This window comes from Choloepus didactylus, chromosome 11 (assembly GCF_015220235.1).
Source record: "Choloepus didactylus isolate mChoDid1 chromosome 11, mChoDid1.pri, whole genome shotgun sequence".
NCBI classification, from domain to species: Eukaryota; Metazoa; Chordata; class Mammalia; order Pilosa; family Megalonychidae; genus Choloepus; species Choloepus didactylus.
In genome coordinates, this window is record NC_051317.1 from 68339934 (window position 1) to 68355710 (window position 15777).

The window sequence follows — 15777 nt, forward strand, 5'->3', positions numbered from 1 at the left end:
CTTGTTATATTCTCAAAGGGTCCTTGAACCCAAAATGGTTAGTATCATCAGCCTCAAGTTTTTCCTAGAGTACTATTATTTCATATTACTTACACAGGAAATAAAAGGAAAATAAAGGGACTAAGCCTGACTCCACAAGGAAGGCTGATTAGTCTTTAATTTGGTCCCTAAAGACTATAGGCTGGTGAACATTCTGCGTAAGTTAATTAATTAGAAATAAAAGTTCTGAGAGCAGAAGAAACAAACGAGAAGCTTGGAATATTTTTTGTAACATAAGGGAGAAAATTAAAGGGAAGGGAAAAGATGTAGATTGTCACAGTTGGCACAATGAGAAACTGTATACACTAGAAAGGTTTTCTTTAAGAAACTATGGAAAGTGCTTTCTCTTCACCACTTGTACCCTTACCTCTCACTCTTGAAAAACACATTTCAATATTGAGATAAAGCAGCCTCCCTTCCCTGAAAATATTGAGAAGGCAAGTAGGAAAGTTTTAAATCCTGTAACTGAAACAGGCAATAAACTTTTCTTACAAAATCAATCATTGCATGATTGTGCCCAAAGGCAAGAGTAAAGCTGGAAAATGACCAAAATGTCCTTTACATTTTAATTCTTTGTGTGACTGGTGCTAAAAAGAGTGAGTGAATCGTAGTCTCTTCAAGTTTCCTTTTGTTCTCAAGCATCTATATACAGATTGAATATTTGATTTACAACACAGTAAACAGTGATGAGTACTAATTGTATTCAAGCAACTGATCTTGAAAAGGAGTAAAATTTAATTTACATTAAAATTTTTCATTCTTGCAAGAGAAGAAAGGAAAACACTAGTTTTCAAATGAATAAATGTGATCTAATAATATTTTCTGAATATTTTAAAATCCAGAAATAATTTTTGTACCAGGGCCTTCTTTCTGCTCTATTTCTTCATTATATGCTTGCTATCATAAATCAGTGGTTTCAATTAAGGGTTTTTCAGCAGGGACTTCCCAAAGTCTATGCATAGACAGTGTATCCCCAATGACTGCATGAGTATGTTTGCTATACTTGTGTAGCAAAATAATTTTATGGTTATCCACAACGGTTTTATAGCCAAATACCAAAATTTATTATAAACCTTCTAAAAGGGGGTTATGATCATTAGGTGCAATGTTGATGTAAATATAATTTTCTACGGGGCATAAATTCTGTCTTTGAGTAATTTATGCCTCATCTAATTCCATGCGCACCCAGGCACGTAACATTATTCAATGAGACATATAACACTATAATGATACTGGCTTGTGGGTATTCAGGTATTTTTTTAAGCTGGTGCTTTTCCATGCTAGTGAGTGGACAATTTTAATGAGAATGTTACTGTAAAATCAATATCTGAAGAAAAAACTCAATTCTACTTAACTAGCCATTACAGGGATATTTCTAGTGCTCAACAGTATGTTAAGAGCTTATAAAAGCAATATACAATATTTTATCTGCTCTCTAGGAGTTTAAAAGATCATTTAACATGCAGAACAACAGAAAACAACTGGAAAACAAAATAAACCAGTAAAAGATTAAATTTCAAATATGAGATGAAAACAGTAAATGCTAGAGAATTCAGAACCAGGAAAGATCTCCAAGAACAAAAGAAGTTGAAGAGTATTTCAGAGAAGAGGTCATACCAAAACTGGTCTTTAAAAACAAAAAGTGATTTAGAAAACTTAGAACATTACCCAGGCAAAGAAATGGAGCTAGTAAAATTAGGAAAAGACCTAGTGCCTGTGGAAGAGGATGAAGGAATTGGCTGAAAGAAATAGACTTGATTCCAGCAAAAGAGAGTACCAACCTAAAGGTAACATAAGATTATAACAGGAACAACTGTTAGCAATATGAAATAAAACCAAATAAATATGACTTAAAAGATGCTCTCATTCTCAGCACAATACACATCTTATAAAATGACCCTTTGTTTAATATCAAGAAACATTATTGTGGAAATTTCCATTTTATAGCAGACCATTAGTTTTCAATCAAGAATAAGGCAAGACAGGAGTGGGTATCAGAATTACTCAGAAAGCTTTTTTGCAAAACCTGTGCCTGTCTTTGGTGTTTAAGCATCCTCTAAGGTCATGGGCCAGAGTCTTTACAGGCAGGATATCTAATTGGAGAAGTCTCCATGTACATCTGACTTCAGATGAAAACCAGAGCAAAAGGGCTTTGGAAGACCACATCATGGCATCTTTCTTCAACAACACACTACAGAGCAATATATTTCTTAGCCCAATGTGCCTGACATTTAGATGCAAAGAATCACTCTCCTATCCACATCCTGCTGTTCTCTCCAAACACGTGGCTTGACTGCAAGAAAATCAAGCATCTAGTCCAGAAGAAAGCAATTGAAGTTGAGCAATGTGACACCATGGGAATAATAAAATCAGCTGTCATTAAAAAAAAAAAAACCTACCAAAAAAGGTAGTCAGAGGTCAGAGACACCACAGGTTTATAACCCATAACTTTGTATGACATAGATTATTCCATCATCTCTGTTGGCATTACTATAATTCTTTAAAGATTTAGTCAGTGGAAGGAAAATTTCTCTCTCACACTGAAAAGAAATACATAAAACAGATGAGCTCTTCTTACTATTTACCTAGTAAATGATCATTTCATTAGTTAAGTTTAGTCACATATTTAGGACATTTGCCTTTGTCTTTTGTTTATTTTTACAGAGCTTAGAACCCTTTGAGTTGAAGTGTATTTAATAACACAGGAAAATAGATAATCACAACATGGCACACGGTCATGGACTCCCAGAAACACTGCACCATGGGTTGGGGACCACCAGTTCAGCCAACCATGGGGCCCGTTAGTTATTAGGGACCCAGTGAACTGGATCTTCCTCATAATCCTTTGAGGGTCAGGGGAAACAGATTCCATTAGGAAACAGAGAATGGTAGAGAATTTATCATATTAAGATAAATTTTTCCCATTTTATTGTATCTGAAATTGGGATACTCCTTTCATTGGGAACGTGTATTGGATATAGAATTGTTTTTCCCTGAAGATGTTATTAAATTTTCAACATGTCTTAAAATTTATACCATCTAAAACTCAAGGGCATTTTAAAAAAATAAGAGTAGAAAACAGAGAACTGATGCGGAGATGGGTGAAGAGACAATGGTTAAGATTGGACAGTTCATGGACAGGCTGTTGAGTAAACCCTGTGGCTTCTTTCACACCTGCAGCCTCCAATCATAAGCCTAGTTGATGTGGTTATAATAAAGTATTCTTAAAAATGCCTTCTCGCAACCATGTGCTTACCAATGTGTTTTTTATGAGCTCCATCATGGAGGATGGTGCATAAAAGATAGAAAGAGATACGAGCAATATCCAGCTTTGAAGAGCCAAAGCATACTGAGAGGTTCTGGATCTACCCCAGAGTAAGTGACGACCTGTGTCAGTCCCCCTTTCCATTCATTTGATCAATTATCACTTAGCCTTATGACAAGCAATGTAAATCATTTTTCTTCTTGTTTCAGTCAAGCTAGAGAGTTATGGAAGTTCCTCCTGATATTGGGTCACCTCCTGATATTATACTGAGTATGGAATGCTGTTTTAGAGAGGAAGAATGATCCAGAGAGTAAGAATAAGTGCCAGAATGTAAGGACCTGACCTCTGATTCTGTATTCTTCACTGGGGTTTATATGTCACTTAAACTTGCCTTGAATTATTTTGATTGTCCCTAGTTAATAACATCCAACAGAAATAATAAAACACTGACTCACTTCCCAGGGATGTTTCAAGTAGTAATGAGTAATATTTTCAAAGGCTTTTTACTACCATTATTAAAGTTTGAGGTTTCAAAATCAAACTAGCTTAGTTTTCTTTAAGCACTTGTTTCTACAGAAGCATAACATTGTGTTTAATAGAGAACTTCATCAGAGACCAAAGCTGAATTAGAGATGGTGGTAGGGGAGAAGAATAGAATGAAAAGGAAATAGCTACAGAATCAAAATTTTAAAGCACAAATAAATGAGGTATAGTCAACCAGATAGCTGCTTTAGTTCACTCTGAATATGAGTGATGGTAAATTTCACAGAATTCAAAGCTTGGCAGCTGCCTAGGTTTAAATAAAAAGGCTCTTACCTGTGAGATTGTGTCAAGAGTTGTTTTTGAAAATTTTATGGTGGTGAAGGGCAAATAACTACAAACAGCAGGTAGTTAACTTGGGACCACTTTGAAGCCATTAATATAAATATAGATTCTTTCCCTGGAGAAAAATGTGGAGAGTAATTATAACTGAGTAGTGCCCATAAGGGGAAAACCCATAACTGTGGAAATGAAGTAGCAATCAGTGGATCAGTATCAGATTCAATCATGGAAACACTTCTGTTTTCAAATGGAAATGACCCTGAGAAAATCAAACCTGTTCAAGGTGAAAGGGAATGTTTGAAAGTTAAAGGCATAACTACAGGCTCTTCTTTATTACCAAAGTCTCCAGGGGTACATTTGTCCTGGTTAGTGGATTACTAGAAGACTCCGTACCTCTTATGATACCCAAATTAGAGTCCATTGCTTGAAGACCTTCTTGGTCTGCCAGCAGCTCTTCCCTCTCCTTTGCACAATTCTCTTCTCAATAATGTCTTTTCTATCTTGCACAACTCACTACTCAACAATGTCTCCACAAGAGTCAAGAATATATGCCTGCCCTATCCCTGACCCTTATTTCTCACCCTTCTCTATCTATCTATCTATCTATCTATCTATCTCTCTGTCTCTTACACACACACACACACACACACACACACACACTGATGATCTCCCTCACTTGATGCTTAATAAGATTGAGAGACTTATCCAATAGTGCTATTTCCTGTACACCTAAGGACATTCTTTCTCTGTTGTATCATCTCTACTCTTCATCTCCCTCAATCTTTCTCAAGGACATCTCTCTACTGGAAAACAGAGAAATTCATTCAATCAGAAACACACCAGATCCTTGGAGCCTTGAAATCCCTTTTGGATTTTTTCTGGGCATACCTCCTTCCAGTAGTTATAGTAGACAAGCTCCTGATGAATCAAAAGTCCCTCGGGGCCCTGGACTCACATTTCAGTCTGGCTCATGGTACAAGTGGAATCACAAAAGGCCTTTCAAAGCATGGGAACTCCTCACAGCTAATAGGTGAAAACTATTTTTGAAAACAACCAACTAAAGTGTCTAGAAATTATCTTAAGATGACACAGCAAATGATGATACATTTATTAAAGAAAATATACTATCCCCATCCCCATCTCAGCATAATGGAAGTTTGACTGCTGGTGCATGCAGGCAAGAACACAGGGCTCTCTGTCTCCCTAGCTCCTCTCCCTAGGAGGGAAAGGCCACCACCATTGTTCGTTTCCTCCTGCTTCTTACTGCAGAAACTCTATTCCATGAAAGAGGAACTGAGAGGTCTGGGCATTGCCTTCCTCTACCTAGCCCCAGCTCATAGGGCAGAATTCCTTCCTCAGGTATGGCAGACTGATTGTCTGTGTCTCAGTCACCCTTGCCTCTGTTCACTTATAGGGCTAAGGTTCTATGCAGGGTACAGGCAAGCTTAGAAGAGCAGAGGCTGTCACTCCATGCCCAGTGTGCCACTTAAAAAGCAAGAGAAGCCTCTTTTTCTGGGAAGAACCCCTATGCTCCTTCTCCCAGGGGGAGAGGCAGACTATAAGAACAGAGATTTCCCATGGTAGATTGAATTATGTACCCTGACAAAAGACACCTTCTCAATCTTAATCTGCATCCCTGTGGGTGTCAACCCATTGTAAATAGGAATTTTTGAAGATGTGATTTAAGTTAAGGGTGACCTAAACCCAAATAAATCAGTTTGTAAGAAATGCAGAATCTCAGATCCCACTCCAGACCTACAGAATCAGAATCTCTGCATTTTAATAAGATCCATGGGTGATTTTTATGCACATAAAAGCTTGGGCAGCACTGCTGTATTGTACTGTTAGCTACAGTTTTACGTGTGTAAGTCTTATATCCTTAACTTGGTTATAAGCACCTGGAGGACTGGCATCATTTCTTATATTTCTTGTGCTCCTATACACATATATACGTACAGAGAAATAAGTATGTTTTTCATCTCAGTGCTAAGTACATAGTAGAAAGCAAATTAAAGCTGCTGGAGAGGAGACACCCTATGAACTGGTGACTTTAAAATAACTAGAACATATACATGAATCAAAAGACCAAGATTAGAATCTCAGCTCTGCTACTAACTTGATAGTATTACTTTGGACAAGTTACTTAATTACTTCCCATCTCCCTTTCTTTAACTGAAAAATGAGGGCACTGCCATGGAATCTCTAGTTTTCATTCCAGCTCTAAGTATCCAATAATACACAGTGAAATTAGAATGAATATATCTGATATTTGCTTAATGATCCAGAGAATACTTTGGAACCTTTTAGTGCCTAAATGTCATCAACAAGAATATCAGTAAAAACTGCATTGCCAATGTGGGAAAATGTTGTTTACTTCAGGAGACTCTTTAATAAAAACCACATAATTGCATGTCCTGTATTTGATTCCCCATACAATATAGGCCATGCCAAATGTTTTCCCCATTGAAGAAATAAAATAAATTTTGTTTAAAAAGCTTCAAATGAATTTTTGGCCAGAGAACCAGAGGCTGGCTAGAACATGTGAAATCTCCTCTATTTTATAATCTGGGAATCACTATCACACCCATTAACTCTGCCTTGAGAAAAGAAGCTTTATGTTCTAGCTGTAATAATCAGATTAGAGACAAGTATTTTGCCTTCAAAACAAAATTATGCATTTGGTTTTCAGTATCTTCACCTGTTGAATTTGTTATCTAAAAGAGCAGAACAAGGCTGAATGAATTAAAGAGTGGACACATAAGCCAGTTGTTATGCATTTGGTTTTCAGTATCTTCACCTGTTGAATTTGTTATCTAAAAGAGCAGAACAAGGCTGAATGAATTAAAGAGTGGACACATAAGCCAGTTGTTTTTAAGACTTTCAATTGAATTTCTTCTTCCACCAATAAGTGAGGTCCAATCCCACATGCAGAGTTTAAAAAGGCACTTCCCCTGAGGACCTGGACTCCAATTACATCTTATCTTTGGATCTCTAAATGTACCCTCCTCTTCAAGTTCAAGTTCTGCTCCTACTCTCCAGGAATAAAGGGATGCATTTACCCTGGCCCCACGCTCCCCCTTCCCACCTTCCCTGCTTCAGCCCTCTGTGTCCTCTCTTCTCCATGAGAGGGTCCTAATTCCCCAGCAGGATTGTTCTTGAATATCTGTTTACTTTACACATTTATTTTAGATTCTTTTTTGTTAGAACAAGCCTTGGATGTGGATAACTGGCCTGAACACTTGTGGGTAGGACTGCTAAAAGCTGTGGTTTGAAATGAGGAGGTGAAGGTATAGGCCACTTATGCTCCCCACTCTTACTTGTCTAAAATCCGTCAAAGCTCTTACTTCCTGCAGGACTGCTCCAAGAAATAGAGCCCAGCTGCCTATCTCTAAATTTGAGAGAAGAGGAATGTGATGATGATGATGATGATGATGATGATGATGATAGCAATAACACCAGTAATTGATGCATGCTTCTGGTCGCTTCTGAGCATATTTTGGGTTTTTGTCCTCAGGCTCCAGAGTGGTTCACATGATGCAAACTGGCTAAGTATACTCAACGTTTTGGCATTTTCATTTCATCTCTCTGCCCACTCTCCCATCTTGGCACTAGCCTGCATTTTAAATGTATTGCTGTTTCTATGCAAACTGGACAGTGAGAACTGCTACCAGACTTTGAGATCATTCAGGATCTTTATCTTACAAGAACAAAGTGATGAATAAACATGGGAATTCAAAATCTGCCTAAATAAGATAACTCATGTGCCCCTTTGGCATGTAAATTCTGCCTGAAACCAAACACTGTTTTATTAAAGTCACCCTGAAATTGCTCCTTCTCTACAGCCAACCTCAGGCATCTGGATGGAAAAAAAAAAAAAAAAAAAAAAAAGGAAGATCCATCACCGGGTAAAGAAGTGCAGTGAAAATAATACTGGATCAGGGACAGGAACTTGAGTACTGGTCCCAGTTCTACCACTAATTCTGACCTTGAGGAAACCACTTTTCTTCCTTGGTTCTCAGCTTTCCCATCTGTGAAATGCAGCAATTGGATACCACAGTGTTTCTCAAACTTGCCTGTTCATAAGAATCCTGTTGTTTATTATGAATACAGATTTCCAGGCTGCTCCCTGGGGGGATGCTGATTTGGTAAATAGGAATGAGGTTCAAGAATCTGCATTTTAATAGATGGCCCAGGAAAGTCTCCATATAGGCTAGTTTAATAGACCTGGACCACATGATGTATGAAAGCTCTTCCAGGTCTGCAGGTCTGCAAAAGCCAGTTAATTAATGGTCACTATTAAGCTTCCAGTACCTACAAAGCTCTGCTAGATCCTTAAGACGAAAATAATAGTAACTAACATTTATGTAGTGCCAGCCACTATTTTAAATCCTTTGCATGTATGAACTATTTTAATCTTCAAAACAACCCTGTGAGGTAGTACTATTATTATCCCTATTTTGAAGATGCAGAAACAGATACACAAAGAGATTAAGGGATTTACCAAAGGTGACTGACTGGTCCAGTAGAGAGGTAAGGTTGGGATTCAAACCCAGATATTCTAGCTCCAGAGCTGAGAATCTCAACTGCTCTACTAAGCTTCAGCCCCCCTGAAAATATTGAACCGAGAATCCCCAGAAGTAGGTACTCGGTAGACCATAAGAAAAATCCTGTGACGACTAATAATAGTACCTGAGCAACCATCTACATCATGTGGATCAGTATCTCAGGAAGCACACTGCGGGCAAAAGGAAGGCCAAAAAGGCAGGGTTTTAGGGCCCCACCCCTGCTTCAACTATATTAAACTGATTCTGTCTGTTTGATATATTAGGGCTTGTCTTAGTTTTCTAGGACTGTCATAACAAAGTACCATAAACTTGATGGCTTTAAACAACAGAAATTTATTGTCTCACAGTTCTGGAGGCTGAAAGTCTGAAATAAAGGTGTTGGCAGAGACATGCTTCCTCTGAAACCTGCAGTGTAGTAAGCATCCTTGCCCCTTCTAGCTTCTGGTGTTGGCCAACATTCCTTGGCATTTCTTGGCTTATAAATGCATCACTCCAATCTCTGTCTGCATCTCCTTGTAGCTTTCATTCTTGTCTCCATCTTCACACAGTGTTCTCCTCTCAGTGTCTAAGTTTCTTCTCCCATTTTTACAAGGGCACCAGTCAAATTGGATTAAAGACCCACCTTTACTCAGCATGATCTCATTTTAACTTAACTCTTTCCATCATCAATGACCTTATTTCCAAATAAGGTCATATTCTGAAGCACTGTGGACACAGTTCAACCTATAACAGGGTCTACCTCAGATTTCATTTGTGGAGAAAAAGAAAGTTATTGCGATTAAATATGGAGTGTTAAGAATCATTGAACTAAGCCATCCCTTTCATATGTATGAAAAAATGATCCCAAAGGACTGAAGAACTTCTCCAAAATCACCCTGGTAGCTACCTGTAAAGCCCTAGGTTCTCAGACTCTTTTCTGGACTTAATAAAAACTCATTAAAATTAATACAGGTTAATAAAGCATCAATCAAAAAATTGAAAATCAGATGAAGAACTCAAGGTAGCAGCCTTTAAAAGGTGACATCCACAGTGGCACCAAGTAGACAAGAAGGTGGCCCAGATAAACGGTGTGTCCATCTATGTACCCGTGAAGCCCAGACCCACAACTGTCTCCTCCAGTAGCAGCAGCACCACCAAAAATAAAGCAAAAAAGCTGAACTAGCCTGTGTCAAGATGAACTAGAATTGGAGTTAGAGGACCTGCATATGGACTCTGGCCATGCTGCTTACTTCCTGGGTAATGATACTAGTCACATTAGACAAGCCACTGAAATGAGGGTCTCTTGAGATCATAAATGTTAATAAGTCTTGCACTGTGTAGTGCTAGGAATATAGGTGTTCAATAAACATGCTAATCTTTTAGATATGAAGCTCCCACTCATACCTTGGTTTGACTGGATTGAAGTTGTGGCAGAAAGGGGATTGCCAATACACCTTCTATAACATGATGTTGAGAGGTGGGCTGACCACATAAAGGAGGACCAGAACCCCCAGGAAATTTCCCTGGGTTCTTCCTTCCCTTGATCCTCCATAGGCATACTGAGAATCTGAAAGAAATAATGAGAAAATACTGCAGTGTTTGGGCAGCAACAAGCCTGGAAATAAGCTGCCATGTAGATAATGTGACCATTACCAGCGTGATTAGGTGAATGACTCAGTTTCATCGTTCAGACTCCACCCACATGTCAGCAGAGCTTTAAGGTTAATGGGCACCTTGGCATGGAAGCCAGTGCTGCTGATACCTCACACTTCTCTTACTCTCCTCAGTAGTAGTTAGTACACATGGAGGAAGTTGCATGTGAGCCTCAGAGTGAAGACTGCAAGAGGAAAACACTGGAACACCAAAATAATGCCATCATCCAAGGAAGAAGCTTCACTGCAAATCAGGCCACTAAACACATGCATCCCGCCATCTACCATCCAGGTGCCAGTCTTAGAGCTCCTGGAGAGAAAGACTGACAAAATGTACAAAACTGATAAAATGTGATCATCCATCCTGAATTCTTTTTCATTCATTTTCTTGACAAATTGGAACAGGTATTGAAAAGTTTAAGGGAAATTGGTGGAAGAAAAAACTAAAGTTTTTTCTGAACTGTTTCTGCTAACTAGGAAAAGTCAACTTTATTAGGTTTGAGCTAAGGAACATCAGGGTCAAGCACAGAATTAATAACAACCATGTACTAAGAGCTTGCTATGTACCAGAGATATGCCTTATCTCTGGTCTTGACCATGACCTTGCAAGTTAGGTATTATCACTCTCATTTTACAGACAAGACAAAAAGACTGGGAGATGTTCTTACATGCCGAATATTCCAAAGTTAGCGTCAAATTCAGATTTTGACCCCAGAGCCTGCTGACTGCAAAGCTCTCCAATTTGTAGGACCAGGTTCACACTCCTTCACATGACCCACAGGGACCTTCATGACCTGACCCACTTCTAGCCTCAGCTACCAGCACACCCCAAATATAATCCACATTGGGGTGTACTCTGCTGTGGTCTGAACATGCCCTGGTGTTTCTCACCTCCTCATCTTTCCACATGTAATCTTTCCACCTGGAATTCTATTCCTCATGATTTATCCAGTTATATCCAGTCATTCTTCAAAACTCAGCTTAAGCTACCTTTTCCAAGAAAACCATCTGTTATAATTCCCAAGCTGACAGAATTTCTACCCTTTTTTACTCCATAGCAGCCTGGGCAAATCTCTACGTAACCACTTATTACACAGTACTATAGTTTCTGATATCATTTTTCTTCTTCCTCACTGGGCACTTGAGGGCAAGAGACCAGCCCTTATTCAAATTTTTATTCTCAGGCCTACCATAATGCCCGATGAGCAGGTTCTTGACAAATATTTAAGTAAATGACTGACTGAAAAAGCAAACGAAGGGTTGAATTAACTTCTGGGACTAATTAATGAGCTCAGTAAACTTGACCCCATATGTTTATCTGGGTGTGTGCCCTCTCCTCCACCGGAAACTCCTTAATGCAGGTGCCTCTCCTGTCATCCTTCTATAACCTTTGGAATCGCTCTGCATTTGCCATGGGATTCAATAGCAGCTACTCGATTGACACTACCATTATTTAAATCAAGGGCAATATTACATCACTATCAGAAACTACACAAAATTGACTTCCACAGAGGTTAAAAATGTTAATCTCTAAAGTAAAATCCTTAAAGTACTATTAGAAAATGTAGGAGAATAGGGTTTTTTTTTTTTTGTCTTGGGAATAGGGAAGGCCTTCCTAACTATGACATGAAACCCAACAGCCAAAAAAGAAAGAACTGATTACTACATAAAACATAAAACTTCTGAGGGAAATATTACTAAGTACAAAGTTTACACACAGCTGAGGAAAATATTTTGACATATATGACAGCAAAAGGGTTAATATATTTGTTATTTAAGAGCTCTTTCAAGTCAAATCAAATAAACACCTCAATATGAAAAAATAATTTAAAATACATTAAATATAATATGTATAAATATAAATATATAATATTTGTGTGTGTGTGTGTGTGTGTGTGTGTGTGTGTGTTTTAGTTTCCTGGCTGCTAAAACAAATACCATACAATGGGATAGCTTAAACAATGAGAATTTATTGGCTCATGGTTTTGAGGCTAAGGGAAGTCCAAAATTGAAGCATCAGCAAGACGATGCTTTCCTCCTGAAGACTGTGGTTGACTGCCAGTGATCCTTGGTGTTCCCTGCCTTTTCCACCATATGGCAATGCATATAACAACATCTTCTCCTTTATTTTCTAGGTTCCATGGACTTCCAACTTTTCCTTTTCCTTGTGACTTCTCTCTCTGTGGCCTTCTCTAAAAGGCCTCCGAGAATAGGACTAAGGCCCATCCTGATTCAGTTGGACCACACCTTGACTGACGTACCCTCATTGAAAGGTCAAATTTACAATGGGTTCACATACAAAAGAATGGATTAAGATCAAGAACATGCTTTTCTGGGGTACATAACTCCAGGCCACCACAATGAGCAAAACCACAAAGAGGGAATTCCCAAATAAAGAGATACAAATGCTCAATACAATATAAAGTGTCACATCACCAATAAATGAATCAAACAAATATAAATTTAAATATCAGTGTTACATTTTTTACCAATTTGATAAGTAAAGAGTAAAACAGAGAGTCCAGTTTTATAGGGAAATACACAAGCACTGTTAGTGGTAATAAACAATATTTTTGGAGAAAAGCAATATTTCTTAAAATAAGTACATATACTTGACACAGATCTAGAAATTTATCATAAGAAATGATGAAACAATATCCAAGTGTTTGAATAAGAATGTTTATTGCCTCATTTTTCATAATAGAAAAAAAGTTTTTAAAGAAAAGAACCAAATAAAGAGAAAATAATCCAACTTACCATCAATAATGAATAACATTTTTAATTCTATATATATAATTATATATAGTATATAAATTTTTATTAAAATGCATATATATGTATATATACATGCTCACATCTATAGCCACACAATATAGTACTGTTAGGAATTTCAAAGAATGCAGTAATTCTAACTAGGTTATTATGCAATGATGTGCTCAGATTGAAGAATCTCAATAAATGTATGAGGTAAGCAGAATTCTAAGATGTCAAGATTCCCTGCCTTTTGGTTTACATGCCCTGTATAGCCCCTGGGTCTGTGCATATGATGAATTTTGCTCCCAGGACTAGATTATATTATATGGCACAACTGGCTTTCAGAGAGTAAAACTACCAAGAGGACCTGAGCTAATCATATGAGCCTTTTAAATCTGGGTACAGATATCAGAGATAGAGGAAGTCAGAGATTCTAAACAAGAAGTGGATTTGATGCACTGTTGCTGGTTTGAAGGTGTAGGGAGCCACATGACAAGGAATAGGTGGCTTCTAGGAGCTGAAAGCATTACAGACTGTCCGCCAGCAAAGAAAAGGGGACCTCAGTCCTACAACTACAAGGAACTTAATTCTGAAGGAACTTGGAAGCATATTTTTCCCCAGAGCCTCTAAACAACAATTTGTCCTGTGTGGCACCTTGATCTCAGTCTTGTGATAAACTGAGCAGAGAACCCAGCTACACAATGTCAGACTTCTTACTTGAAGAACTATGAGCTAATAAATGGTTATTACTTTAGGATGCTAAATTAGTAGTAATGTTACACAGAAATAAAAAGTAAATGTAATGCCAAGCAGGATAATTAAAAAGAAATCCACATCTAGACACTGCAGAATAGGAAAGGCAAATGGAAGATTTTAATAACAACCAGAGAGAAAAGACAAATTACCTAAAAACAAATAAGAATTATTGGCAGTCAAGTTCTCAACAATGATGAAGAGCAGAAAACAGTGAAACAGTATTTTCAAAGTTTTGAGAAAAAAAAAAAATCACTCAACCCAGAATTACATAACCAGCCAAGCTATCTTTCAAGAATGAGAGTGGAATAAGGAGATCTTCAAGCAAACTGATTCTTTTCCTCTAAAAGCCACTAATGTACCTTGAGGCACTATGCTGAGTGAAACATCAGACACAAAAGGACAAATATTATATAATATCACTAATATGAATTAATTATAGTATTTAAACACATGGACATAAACTCGATAATATAGGTTACCAGGGATAAAATGAGGCTAAAGAATGGGGAATAGCTGCATAAGATGTATAGAATTTTTAACTAGATTGAATTTAAATGTGTGAAATGGATAGAGGTGATGGTAGCACATTATTGTGAGTATAATTAACAGTGCTTAATGATGTGTGAATGTGGCTGATAGGGAAAATTTGGAGTCATAGATGTCACAAGAAGGAAAGCCAAAAGTTAAAGCATGAGACTGTATAACACAGTAAATCTTGTGGTAAATGATGACTGTGATTAACAATACAAGTATAAAAAATTACTTCCATGAACTAAAACAAATGTATGAATCTATTACAAGGAGTTAATAATAGAGTGGTGTATGGGAAAAACACCCCTACTGCAAACTATGGACTATAGTTAACAGTAAAACCTTAATATTTTTCATGAACAGTAACAAATATACCACACCAATGGGACCAATGATGGGGGGAATAAGTGGTGTAGTTTTGGATTTTCCTTTTTTTTTTTTTTTTTTTTGAGTAAAGAAAATGTCCTACAGTTGATTGTGTGAATGAATGTACAACTATGTGATGACACTGTGAGCCATTGATTATATACTTTGAATGGATTGTATAGTATATGAATATATCTCAGAAAATTACATTTAAAAGAGCCCCACATTAAAGGATGTATTTCAAGAAGAGGGAAAGTAGTACAGAAGGAAAATCTGAAATGCAAGAAGGAATAGTGACTACAAATTCTTAATGATTGGAGCAAGATGGCAGAATAAGATGCTCTGGGCTAATGCCCCCCCTCCACACACACACACACACAAACAAACAGAGAAGAAACAAGCCATAATTGTCAAAAACAACTTACCCAGAACTCTGGAAGGCACTCCGGGGTAAAGGGCAGCCAAGCAAACCTGGAAGCAGGAAAAAAAAATTTAATGGTAGGAATGCTGTGGCATGCTTTTACTTGCCCTGGACCCTCTACCTCCCAAAGCTCAATGCGGAACCAACACTGGCCTATGATCTGAGTACAGAGGCCCATATTCTCAGTGTGGTGGACCACATTCCTAGTACAGTTCCCACTTAATGTGTTTGTATTTCTTCCCAAACCTAAAAGACTGACTCAAGGCAATCATTAGTTTTGCCTAATCAGGAAATTACATGGGGCAGAGAAGCAGTGCAGAGAAGTGCCATGGTCTTTAAAGAAAAAGCCACAGCTGTCGGGGTGAAGTCTTGTGGTTGAGGAATAAATACAGTGCCTGGGGCCTGGGAAGAGAAGCTGGGAAGGAAGTTTTTTGTTTTATTTTTTCTTTTTGTTTTTGTTTTTTGAGGGGAAACTAAAAACTCCAAGAGAATTCATATACTGGGGAAATTCTGAAAACCACTAAGCACGTCCAGGGCAAGACATATCCTCAGAAAGACCTGAGAAGAACCTAACTGTTCACAGTGGACTAATCCACAAACTCAGTATAAAATGGGCTAAGCATTGAA